The sequence below is a fragment of the Mastomys coucha genome, unplaced genomic scaffold (genome assembly GCF_008632895.1).
Source record: "Mastomys coucha isolate ucsf_1 unplaced genomic scaffold, UCSF_Mcou_1 pScaffold5, whole genome shotgun sequence".
Lineage (NCBI taxonomy): Eukaryota > Metazoa > Chordata > Mammalia > Rodentia > Muridae > Mastomys > Mastomys coucha.
This window is the reverse complement of record NW_022196911.1, coordinates 5,956,546-5,970,664: the sequence shown is the minus strand read 5'-3', so window position 1 is coordinate 5,970,664 and position 14,119 is coordinate 5,956,546.

Sequence of the window (14,119 nt, the reverse complement as noted above, 5' to 3'; positions counted from 1 at the left end):
TTTTTTTTTTCCTGTTGGTTTTTTGAGACAGGGTTTCTCTGAGTATCCCTGGTTATCCTGGAACTCACTCTGTAGACCAGGCTGGACTTGGACTCAGAAATCTGCCTGCCTCTGCCTTCCAAGTGCTGGGATTAAAGGAGCGCATCACCACTTCCCGGCCTCTTTTCCCTTTCCATTTTTTTGTTTCTGCAATTGGTTGTATTTCTTTAAAAATGTCAGTCCGGAGAGATGGCTCAGCAGTTAAGAGCACTGACTGTTCTTCCAGAAGTCCTGAGTTCAAATCCCAGAAAACACATGGTGGCTCACAACCATCTGTAATGAATGCTGATGCCCTCTTCTGGTGTGTCTGAAGACAGCTACAGTGTACTGACATATAATAAATAAAATAAATGTTTTTTAAAAAAGTGTCTGAGCATCCATTTGCATGCACGTGTGTTTGTGGCGTGTATGTATGTGTGTTCACATGTGTGTAGGTGCGTATGTGTGTGCACACTTGTGGAGGCTGGAAATTGATATCGAGTGTCTTCCTTTTCCACCCTCCACTTTATTTACTGAGGTGGGCTCTTTCAGTTGAACGCAGCGCTTGCCCGTTAGCTAGTCTATGGGGACCTCCTGCCTTGGTGATCCCAGCTCTGCCTATCATGTCCTGGGACTATAGGTGGCCACTCTGTCTATCTGGCTTTATGTAGGTTCCATAGATCTGAATTGAACTCTGCCCCTCAATGTTTTGGTAACAAACTCTATCTACTGAGCCATCTCCCCAACCTTTATTTCTTGTGTGTTTGAGACCAGGCTAACCTAACTCCTGCTCTTCCGACTATCTCCCCGGTGCTGAGATTCCATGCCCGCACCCGGCTTTGGTTTCGTTTCTAAGGGGAAGGGAAGGACAGGCATACTTTAGGTTCAAGGATTATTTACCAACGGCCATGAGTGGATCCATCCATTCATTAGGTGAACAGTTATTCAGTGCCTGTTTTAACAGTAACATCTCAGTCATTAGCATATACATGGAATGAAAAGCATTGGAAGCCATCTGTGGCCAAAGGCAAAACTACTTCACAAACCCAAAACTAGCAAGGAACCAACCAAAAAGGAAAAACGAAAAAAAAGCATTTGAAATCAGAAGGTGGTGATTTCCACCCTGTCCAAAAACCTTGCGTTATTCGCTGAACTTTGAAATTGCTACAAACTCCAAACCAAAAGAGGTTTAAATCTTCACGTTTCTGTCTATCCCCCAAACTTACTGTTACACGTGGATCAAGAGTATGGCCAATATGTTATTAATGATTCTCTTTATATTATAAATAGTTCTAATTTATGTTTTAATTTGTGTATTAAAAAAAAACAAAGGTGGTTTGAGGAGAAGAGAACTGACAGGATGGGTAGTTTAATGAGGAACTATTTTTTAAAATAGAATCCTCATTGCCTGTGGCTCTGATGCTATAGAGCCTTCCTTTACAATGTTCTGGGGTAAGATAAGATAAGATAAAGGTTCCTTCCCAGTGGCTCTGCTCAATTGGGCTTGGGCGAAGGGCACCTGGCAAAGAAACTCACCTTGGAGAACATTCTGGAAGAAGAATGGAAAGTTTCCAGGAAAGCTAATGCTGGAGAGGGTACAAGGAAGGTGTCCGTGATGGCCAGGTCCCAGAGGGAGGAAAGGCTTAAGACAGCCATTCTCAACCTGTGGGTCGTGTCTCCCACAGGTTGAGATATCAGATATTGACATTATGATTCCTAACTAACAAAACTACAGTTACGAAGTAGCAACAAAATGATATCATGCTTGGGGGGGGGTCCACACAATATGAGCAACTGTATTAAAGGGTTGCAACCTTAGAAAGGTTGAACGTGGTTTAGGGGGTGACTCTGGGTATTGTGGAACCTAGCCCCTCAGGATCTGCCATCAGCTTCCTGTAAACCTTCAAGGAAGGGAATGGACTGGATTTCCTGCAGAGGCCAGCGAGTAACCAGGACTGATGTCACTCCTCCATAAGTCTACATGCAGAAAAAAGACAGCAGACACCAAAGTGACACCCTTCCTATACCCTGGGAAAGAAACAAGGGAGAGGATCCATTGCTAAATGCCAAGTGTTCAGGCTTAAGGATAGAATTGTCCTATAGTTGTAAAAGCAATCCCTTTTTTTCCAGTCAAGGTGAAGCTCAGTGGCAGAGTGCTCAGCTAGCAAGTGTGATTCTCTGGGTCTGATCTCCAACTCCATGCTCTTACTAATACACACACACACACCACCACCACACGCAGATGCACATGCATGTGCATGCACACACGTAGGCTCACACACACACACACACACACACACACACACTCACACAGACACACACACAGGCTCACACAGATACAGACAGACAAACAGATACAAACACACATATTCACTCACACAGACACACACAGGCTCACTGACACAGACACACACAGGCTCATACAGGCACAGACACACAGACACACAGACACACATGCTTTTTTTTTTTTCTTTTTTTTTTTTTAGAAAAAGTTATAAAGCTGGGTTGTGGTAGCACACACCTTTAATCCCAGTACTCAGGAGGCAGAGGCAAACAGATCTCTGTCAGTTCAAGACCAGCCTGGGCTACAGAGAAACCCTATCTTGAAAAAAGTGTCCCCATAAAAGATCATAAATTTTAAGTGTCTTTTATTTCAAATTTTGGTTTTATTTAATTAAGAAATTTTAATCTCTCTCTGTCTCTCTCTCTGTGTATGTGTGTGTATGTGTTTGTGTGAGAGAGAAACAATGTGTGCATTTGTTCTCAGAGGCCAGAAGAGAGTGTTGTATCCCTTGGAATTGGGGTTACAGACTGTGGGAGCTATCAGTCAGTGCTGGGAAGAGAACTCAGGTTCTCTGTAAGAACAGTAAGCGGTCTTAACCTCGGAGCCATCCCTCTAGCACACATAGTTAAAGGGAGGGTGTGGCGAGCTTTTCTACTGATACTCTACTACTCCCCAAGTGTTAAACTGGGACTATTCAGACCAGGTTTTTCTTCAGACAATGAAACAACATGTGTAGTTTGAAATCTATGTGATCCGTATTGGCAACGGGAGGGCTGGGGGGATGGATAGCCAAGTACTTGTCTTGAGAGCCTGAGAACACCAGAACTCAAGCCAAAAAACCGGACATGGTGGCTCACTTGTAATCCCAGTGCTAGGGAAGTCGACACAGGTTTGCTGGTGGTCAATCGGCACTGCCAGCAAACTAGTGAGATACCTTAGAGGGGGAGGAGAGAATAGAAAGAGGTAGATGGTGCCTGTCTTAGTTAGGGGTTCATTGCTGTGAAGAAACACCAGGACCAAGGCAACTCTTATAAAGGGTGGCATTTAATTGGGGCTGGCTTACAGTTTCAGAGGTTCAGTCCATTCTCATCACGGTAGGAAGGATGGCAGCATGCAGGCAGACACGCTGTTCTAGAAGGAGCTTTGTGTTCTACATCTTGATCTAAAGGCAGCCGGGAGGGAACTGGGTTCCACAGGAGAGGTTCTTTCAAAAATGGGCGGAACTTGAGCATAGAGACCTCAAATCCCGCGCCTATATTGATGTACTTCCTTCAACAAGGCCACATCTACTCCAACAAGGCCACACCTCCCAATAGTGCTGCTTCCTCAGCCAAGCATGTTCAAATCAGCACAGTGCCTAAGGAAGGATGTTTGAGCTTGAGGTTATCCTCTGCTCCATACACTCAGGAACACCCACATACACTTATATCTGCACACGTGAGCATGCAACACACATGTGCAATTCAGACAGGAGGGCGCTGTCCTCAAGCTCCTCAGGCCTCCCAGAAGCAGTAATTTTCCACTGTAAGGCTGTATCCACTGGGCACACTTGAGTGACGTCTCCTCACTCCGCAAGGGAAGTAGAAGGCACTTGGCAAGGTATTTCCGACACCAGCAGTATTTTTCATTTGCATATCGTTAGGTGATTTGCATGCTAGTTAACTGAAGGATGCTGCAAATGCATTTTTCATTTACATTACCGAGAGCAGGAAATTAGAAGACGACAGGATGTATGTAAAAGCACTTCATAAAGTACTCTCGGAATGTAGTCCTGTAGTAGCAAAATCAGCCACAAGCGAGGGGGGGAGGGGGTGAGGAGGAGGGTGGGGGAGGAAGAGGGGCACAGGGGGAGGGGGAAAATCGAATTCTCAGGAATAGCCATGATACACAGAAAAATTACTTATAAAACTGGCATTGTAAATTATCAGGTAAGATGTGACACTAAACATCTTACCATTTGATCTTGTATACATTGAGGTGAAGAGATTGCTAAGGTTTCAGCCAGGTGTGGTGGTACATGCCTTTAGGGAGGCTGACTCAGGGGGATCTCTGTGAGTTCAAAGCCAGCCTGGTCTTCCCAGTGAGTTCCAAGTCAGCTGGAGCTACATAGTGAGACCCTATATGAGGAGGAGAAGGAGGAGGTGGTAGAGAAGGAGGAGGGAGTGTATGTGTGTGTGTGTGTTTGTGTGTATCTTTTAACTTGGGTGAGGCAATATACATGTGCCCCAGGTCACATCTACAGTTCAAAGGACAGCTTATGGGAGTCTATTCTCTCCTAACATATAGGTCCCAGGGATTAAACTCAGGCTGTCAGCCTTGTTGGTAAATGCCTCTCCCCTCTGTACCATTTCACAAGCCCCAGGATTGTTGAAAGCCCCAAACAGAACGCCAGCTATGTACCTCTTTTTGGTTTTCTTGTTTTGGAATAAAATTACCTTATTTGTTTAAAATTTTTTTTCAAATTATATATTTCGTAGTATGTGCATGCATACACCTGTACCATGGCTGACAAGTGGAGGTCAGAAGATAGCTTTCCAGAGTTGGTTCTCTCCATCCACCACATGGATCTCAGAGATGGGACTTAGGCAGTCATTCATGCTTGGTGGCCAGCATCTCTACACACTGAGACACCTCTCTGGCCCCAACGTCATTGTGTTCATTCAAGCTTTAGATTCTTGTATTCTGTTATAGAAAAAAAAAGTATTATTGGGTTTCTTTTTGAATAGCACCTCCCTTTCCTTTTCTACTATTGGAGTGGCATTGGCCTTCTCAGTCTGTCTTCCTCACGTCTGAGCTATATTCTCACTCTTCCTTCATCCCCTCTGTCCTTCCCCTTGGATGATTTCTCCTATTATGTTTCTCTCTTTGCATCAGGCACCCTGTTTGCCCTATTCCTTGAGACCTTCAGGAGTACGTTTTCATTTCTAGACCCTGTTTTCTCTTCCGATACACCTGCTCCTTCTCTCCACCCTATCCTACAGCCTCAGCACGCTTTCACATCTTCGTAAAATATTCTTTACGCATCTGAAGTGAATTCGTGTTAGGCCACTTCCGGTTGTTAACTCTTTGGCATTTTTTTTTTTGTTTTTTGTTTTTTTGTTTTTTTGTTTTTGTTTTTTGATAGCTCTTTTTCACGGTAGTCATATTCCCAGGAGCCTGATAGCATGTTGCCGTCATTACTGTGTGTTCATCTTCAGGGGTTCTTCTAGGAAGACTATGCTGTGAATTGACCTGGACCCTGCTCCTTGTTCACATGTTGAAGCCTGGGGTGGTTATTTTTAATGCCTTGACTTGACAGGGCCGTGGGATGCCCAGAGGGATGGTTTTATACAGGCTGTACCTGTGAGGGTTTCCAGGAGAGATTAGATTTGGACTAGTTGATGGGCAAAGCAGATGACCCTGTCTGAGACTAACGTGAGGTAGTCTACAAGCTCTGGGGAGAGTTTTAGGAGGAACAGCATGACCTTAGCATTCCTAGCTTCTGGGAAAACTATGAAGAAATTGATTTCCATTGTTTAAGCTACCCAGCCTGTGCTAGTTCCCCCTTTCCTTGTTGTAACCCAAATAGCTGACCAGGAACAACTTAGAGAGGTAAAGGTTCATTCTGACCCTCAGTGTGAAGTGACACAGCCCATCATGACAGAGGAGGGCTGAGGGAGCTGTCACTCAGGCAGTACCTGTCAGATGGCAGATTCAGGAATGTCAGGAATGCTGGGTCCTGCCTCACCTTCTTCTTTTTGTTCAGCCCAAAACCCCAGCCCATAGGATATCGTTGTCATAGACATTCAGGGGAACTCTTCCCTTTTCAGTAAAATTCTTTCTGGAAATATGCTCATGGACATACCCAGAGATGTGTTTCCATGGTGACTACATCCAGTCAAAGCTGATGATGAAGATGAACCATCACACAGTCTACGGTGTAATTTTTTTTTTTATAGAAATGCTAGAAAACTAAGACGGTTGAGAACACTAGTATTTATGTCTGTTAGATCTTTCAGGGCTTCAAAGGTTTGTACCTATTTTTAATCAATTTTATCTTAATTTATTTATACCGAGTCATTTTCTAAGAAGATGGAGGTAGGGTCCACAGAGAGTATTAATTCAATCCAATGACATGTGACCCACGGTGGTGTTGTGCCTTTCCTTCAGCTGTGGCCATTTCAAGGCTCGGTTGCTCTTCCTCACTGACTGACTCCTCAGGCCAGCGCCAGGGGTTTTCTGGTTCTGCTACAGGTTCTGGGCTTTACGGGGGGGTGTAGGTGGGGGCTGGGGGTGCAGGGGGTGTTGTTTAGGTGTTCTAGAGCTCCTCATCTACTCCTGGGTGTATCTGGCTCCAGCCACCCTCCACAAGATCTTTTATCCCCCACAGATGCCTGGAACATCAGCCTTCCTGTTCCAGTTTCTGTTTCTGAGCTGTTTTCCGATAACAAGAGAACCAGAGAGGCGGAGGAGGAGGAGGTCTCTTCTCAAGTTGAATCTGAAACATGTTTGCTTTCCAGTACGTATTAGAAAGAGGACATTTTGTTTGTTTGTTTATTTGTTTGTTTTGTTTTTCAAGACAAGGTTTCTCTGTATAGCTCTGGCTGTCCTGGAACTCACACTGTAGAACAGGCTGGCCTCAAACTCAGAAATCCACCTGCCTCTGTCTCCCAAGTACTGGGATTAAAGGTGTGCGCCACCACCGCCTGGCGAAAGAGGACATTTAAAAAAAATTAAACATTAGAAGCTACTTTGCTCTTGTGAAGTAGCCTGAGAAATTCAGCTGAGTTATAGAGCTGGGGATGTAAGTCGGTTAGTACAGCACTTGCCTCATGCACAGGAGGCCCTGAGTCTGATCACCAGCATGCCATAAACTGGGTATGAAGCTACAAACCTGTAAACTCCGGACTCAGGACATGGAGGTAGAAGATCACAGCTGCATGATTACATAGTCAGTTCAGGGACAGCCTTGACTACAAGTGGCTGTATCTCAAAATACATAAATAGATAAATAAATACCATGCTAGGTGTTAATTAATAACTACCATGACTGTGTATATAGCAATGATCTATAGCTTGTAACATACCCAAAGAAGGACAAATAAATGATATATAGAGATCTAGAGAAAGAGAAGTTGATATGTTTAAGTGACATACATGTAAGTATGTAATGCACATACTGTCCGCACAGCTATGAATTACTTTCTTGTCATAGTTGGGCGGAATTTATGTTTCATGTTTATGCTCGTCCCACACACGTAACCTGACAAATGAAAATAAATGATCATCTGAAATCACCCCAAATCTAGAGTCTTTAGTGTGCAGTCAAGTTCCTCAAACTCATTCTCCTCTTGTAAAAGCTCCCCAACTCGAATGAATTCTTCATTATCAAGAGATACTTGGTGTCCCTCTGCCCCTCTGGCTCTCTGAAGTTTGATTATGATTAATGTGTTCCAGAGCCCAGATCACCACACTTCCTGCTGAAGGGTGTCAGGCGACCTCTCCAGCGTGGAACCATCAGTAAATAAGTATTGGGTTGGGTCCAGGCAGAATGGAGGAGGAACACGTGCTGTATGGTCATTCCGTATTCTCTTCGCAGCTCAGACTGGGAGATGGATCACTCATAAGATGTTGTGGGGAAGAGGGTTTTGTTTTTGTTTTTGTGTTTTTACTTGTTTGTTTGTTTAATGTTTTGAATAGATTACTCCCATGTTTTCTGTAGCCATCACCTAACCACAGTTATAGGAAGGAACCTGAAGGATGTCTGCCTCTCCACACTCCCCAGCTCTAGCTGCCACCTTGCCAGTGATTCAAGGTGACATTTTAGCCAGATATGGTGATAGAAGTGTATCATCCCAACAGTGGAGAGACTGAGGGTCCCTCTCCTCCCCCAACTATTCTGAACCAGCAGCTGGGAACTCCTCTGGGAGTTTCTTGAATATAGGCTCTCAGGCTCCATGACACAACATGCTGAACCAGAGCCTAGAACTCTTTCAGGACCTGGAGCGTCCCAGGCACACTGGAGTTTGAGAAGCCATGGTCTAGATGCCTCTTGTTGTGGTGTACACCCATAATGCCAGTGTTCAGGAGGCAGAGGCAGGAGGATTGGGAATTTGAGCCATATAGTGAGAAATAGAAAAAGAAAGGCAAAAATGAGCAGTCTGGAGGATTTGTCATCTTCTCCCAATACAGTTCATGTTAACACTGACCTTTGGATTCATTAACATCACCTGAAGAAGAAGAAGGCTTCCCCTTAGCCCACCCAACCAGATATATGTATTTATTAATTGATACTAATTAACAAATTATATATATTATAAACAGCATGGCACTTTGCACGCTGTTACCAAGGACCACAGGAGGATCTGGTTCTCCACATATAGTATATTTTTAAGTCTAGAAATGAGCCAGAGATACCGTTTCCACTCAATCTAGCACGAGTGAAGTCGCGTCTCCAATCTCTATATTAGAAGCAAGGTACAGTCTCCTTTCAGGCTAATGGGTCCTCTCATCAAACTGTCTTTCTTTGGTGATCAAGCTCCACATGCTCATTTCCTTCCTATAACCCATCTTCTTTGCTATGATTATTCGTCCTTCTAATATTAACAGCAATTAGACTCACCTCATGGTGCGTCACGCCGAGTCAATCTTTGACTGTCAAAGCAGGGTGATCTTAGTCCTGTCTCAGTAACGAACTTTGACAACCAAAACAAAGTGTGGGCAGAAGACATGAAGAGAATTAGCAACAAAGCGTCGTGGGTGACCCAGATGTCTCGGACATCTTGGTGGCTTCTGTCTTTTCTCAATCCATGGAAATGATGGCATTCATCCCTCTGGGACTATGGCAGGGGCTGGGGCCTTGTCTTAAATATTTCTCTGGAAAGTTTGAAAGGAAAACTCCTTAAAAGCCATTGAAACATTAGCATTCTCTTTCTAAATCTAATCTATTTAATTTTATTGGAAAACATTTACATAGCTCATCAACAGACTCGCTAGTATTGAGTAATATTTAGCATGCTGTAATCACAGGAAAGAGAGATTTAGATTAAATGCTGTTTTTTTATTACTATTCAATCATCATAAGTTGTTCCACTTTTTATCCTTTTAGTCAACAGATTTCAAAGGAGGGAAAATATCTTCATTTGCAAGCATACCTGTATTTATCTCCTATTATATTTTCCATTAGTGTCTCCATGAGATTTATTCCTGGTGATTTTCAGTAAAGTAAGTGTGAATCTGCTCATGCCAGATGCTAATAACAAAGATGAATGCATCCAATCTTGAAGGGATGTTACGAGAATAAATTAGATAATATTTACAGGGGAATTTGACCATGCTAGAAGTAGTATAGAGATGAAATATATTTTTAAAATAATATCTAAAGAACAACGGTTGCAAAAGTCCTATTCAGTTTTAGCCACACTGACTCTACTGTACCAAGGGGTGTTTTGAATGAACTCATAGGGGCTTTGCTGGATAAACATCACATCTGACAGTCAGAGCCAGGTCTGGGTTGGTTCAGCTCAGGCATCAGTTTCCATGAACAAAATGGGCTCTTTCCCTCTTTCTGTATGTTTGCATGTATGAAACCTGGTGTACTGGTGAAGCCTAGCATATGTTGTTGGGTCCTTCATCAGAATTGACTTAGGCCTCTTTCTAGATTTGATGGTGTATGTAGATGATAGACAAGGAGGATGCACAGCTTTAAATTTGTTAATATAGAAACAGTTACACTGTCTGTCTGTCTGTGAGCATACATGAATGAGTATAGATATATGTTCGTGTATACACACCTGTGTGGAGCCTAAACAACGTAGTTCCAAGAATTTGTCCTCCCCGCCCCCAGCCCCCATCCCCAGCCAAGACCTGATATCTCATTGGACTGGAGCTCATGAAGTTGGCTAGGATATTTGGCCAGCAAGCCTATGCGTCTGCCTGTCTCTCTCTCCCAAGGGCTGAGACTATAATCACAAGACATCATGTCAAGCTTTCTTATTTTTTTAAATCTGAGTGCTAAACTCAGGTCCCTATGCTTGTAAAGCAGGCACTTTCCTGAGTTATCTCCCCAGCCCTGTGTTACATTTGGATCATCCAGAACCAAACTGCAGCCTTTAGAGGGACGGTAGACAGAAGAGGATTATAGTTATTCCATATTACAGGCCACGGCACCCTCATAGAAATAGGTTAGTTATCATTTACAGCCTTAGCACTGTCTGTAGGACACAGGGAAACCTTCTGTTCCCATACAATTCAAACATTCTTCTATGCTGGCCCAGGGCACAACTCTATGTCTTGAGTCAATATATATATTATATATATGATATACATTATATATATATATATGTATATATATATGATTATAAGGTGGAGCAATGCAATAAACCAACACTTACTGCATACCTGCTACAGACCATGCACCATTTGAAGCATTTCACAGAAATCCCATCACTAACTTCCTGTCTCAGCTGTACAAAGTAGGTACTATTATCATTCCAATGTCATAGATACAGCACCAGGCCAAGAGATATTAAAAAGCCTGCCTCGGTCATGCAGTTCATCAATGGAGGCATCTGCTTCCATGCACCTATACTCTATGTTCTGACTATGGCTCCCTGCCTTTATCCATGACTATGGGAGCACCAGAGAACCTCAACAAGCAATCAAGCCAGAGACGAACAGCGGCACACATTTCATACTTAATATAAGGGGAAATGCCAAAGCTAATCATGGTCAGAGTGTATCTAAGCAGTGGCATCTGTCTGGAAGAGCCAAGATTATGACAAACAAGAGGCCCCCCTCTGGCCAGTTCACACAGAGCTGGACTCACAAACGGCAAGAGTTCACAGTATAATCACGGTGTCAAAAATTATTCACCAGGAAGGGACACTATACAACGTACCAAAGGGACAGCTCGCTTATGGAGATGATGACAGATCTTGGAGAGAAATGAGACATGTGACACAGAGGTGAAATTTGCCATGGAAATACTAGCGGTGCCTAAGTAAACAGCTCTGAGGGACGGGCATCTCAAACACTATCATTTGCTTATGTAAGGAGAGACTGGACCGTAGGAGGCTGAGATTTCATGACATATCCGATATGGAAAAGGACTTCACAATGCTTCTCTAATAGCTGAAGAATATTCTATAAATTATTTTCATCCCAGATAGGATGCTGTAATATGATTAAGTACAAACCGTTTCATAGCAACAGACATCATATCGCAGACAGGAAGCCTGTGTGCCTCCCTCCAAGAAAGCATTAAAAGTTAGAATAGACAAACTCCAAGCATGGCTCAGAATCCTGTCATCCTGAAGCCAGCTTCCACAATGAGCTCGAGACAAGGGACAGAGGACTCACTATAGACCTCTGGCCCTTTCCTTTGGCTTTTTTTAAAATGGCATTTCGATTTTGATAGTTACAGAGGTTTCAAGACAGGACTTGGAAAGATTCGAAACCCGACGCAGTACGGAAGTTCAGCATGAGGTTCATGGGAGAGCGTAGGAGCAGTGTGTTTGCTTTGAGGCCAAGCTACTCCTCATTCTTCCAGTTTGTGTCTATTCTGTAAACACTGGGAATCCTGGGTGCCTCTTTAGCTAGGATTCCACAGTAGAGGCAGCTACGGAGACAATGGCTTGTCAGGTATCTTTATAAGTAGCTATCAAAAATATCATCTGAGGCTGGAGAGGAGGTGTGGCTAGCATAGAATGCCACAAAAGCATGAAGACCTTGATCCTCAGAACTGTTGAAGAACATCAGGAGAGGGAGTGAACATGCTTTTGATTCAGCACTGGTGAATCAGAGACAGGCAGATCTCCGTGGCTCGATACTCAGTCTGCCTAATCGACAAGTTCCAGACCCCAGGGAGAGACCTTCTCTCTAAAGGACCAGGTAGAAAGGGGCTGGAGAGATGGCTCAGCAGTTAAGAGCATTTGCTCACATTCTAGAGGGCTCGAGTTTGGTTTCCAGCACCCACTTGACTGGCTTACAACTGCCCATACCTCAGCTCCAGAGGATCTCATGCCCTCTTCTGGCTTCAGTGGCCACTGGTATACACATGTCATGCACACACATACACTTGCATAAAAATAAGTCTTAAAAAATAAAAATGGGGCCTTAGAGAGATGGCTCAGCGGTTAGGAGCACAGACGGATCTTCCAGAGGACCTGAGTTCAAATCTCAGCACCCACATGGCAGCTCACAATGTCTATAACTGCAGCTTTAGGAGATTCAACATCTTCATATAGATATACATACAGGCAAAACAACAATGCACATTAGACAAGTAAACAAACAAATAAATATTTAAAAATATAAAAATAAAATAAAAATGAATGATAACTAACTAAAAAACAAGCAAACCAAACCAGAACAAAAACCCATGAACAAGCACAGAGTGGTTGGTCCTTAGGAATAACACTAACATTGACTTTTGGTCTCCAAACGCATGAACACATATGTGGATACACATGTACAGATGCCAGAATTATGTTAACACACATTCATGCACACGCGAGCGTGCGCTCATGAGCGAGTGCGCACACACACACACACACACACACTGGAAACAGGAGTAAATTAAACTGATGTGTGTAGTTGTTCTCTGTAAACCGCAATTAGAGTCTTCGAGCGCTTGCAATGTAGCCCTTTGCTTTCTCCAATTAGACAGGAGGCTCTGCCGGAGGCTGAGAAAGAAATCCCCTCGCCATTGTCTCCGGTGGGGAGAAGGGAGCTCAGCTCCTGCAGCTGATTTGGCCTTTGTTTTGAACATGGGGAGCTAGGCTTGCAGCCTCTATTGACTACTGAGGAGCGTAGGAGTTAATGATACGTTGCGAGTCTACCCACCGCACTGCATCTCGACTCAGGTTTTAAACTGCACCCTCTTCCAAGTCCTCCGTGCTGAAGGTTGCACGTTGAAAAGTGAAACAGATGGTCTAGTTTTGTATTTCTTGCCTTTTACAACTTCTTCGGCAGCTCGGGGATCTTGGTCCTTTGGGATTTCGGATTATATTTCGGCCCTATTATATGTATATCAGTTTCACTGGGAAGATGGCGTGGCAGAATTATTCAAAAACCCTTCCGGCCTAGCTTTTGCTGGCTCTCGTTGTGCTGTTGTGCTGTTCGTTTTAATTAAAAATATTCTAAAAGCAAGATTGATGTGTTTTCTATCCATCTAAAATAGAAACAAGTTCTGGGTTCCTAAGCTCTCCTGAGCCCTCTTTTCTTATGAACATGCCCTCTCTAATTTGCACCTCTGTTTGCACAATATAAACGGCCTTTAGAAGCCCTTCATTCATACAATGGTTTCAGTAACCCAAAGAAAATTAGTAGCAGGCAAAAGCCTACTTTAACTGACAGAGAGACAAAAATGCTAATTACCTTAAAATATTCTCAAGTGTATATCGCTGGCATCCTTCCAGGTAAGGCTAAAAAGTGACCCCTCCCCCACGCTATTTACTAGTGCTAGGGGACATTGCTATTGATTTACATTCAGGCTTATATGTTTCTATTTAAATCTTTTCTTTGTGTCCCAAAATATTCTTTATAACTAAGGCATACAATTTGTTTTCTACTTCCTCTCAGGTACACTTGAGAACTACCCATTTGCTATCAATTATGGATTTTTTTATACATATTTTTCTTTTGTTAAGGTACCCAAACACATTTGTAGAAGGACAAAGTACCTAAAATTCAAATCTGTCTTATTTAAAAATGTTAATTATTGTAGATTGTAATGTCTTCTTTAAGTTTCTTTCAACTTTTCTGTGGTGATTAGTTCTTTGTCCAAGTTTATACTCTGAAGCATGCCTTCCTCTCAAAATGCTTTTTAAAGCAGAG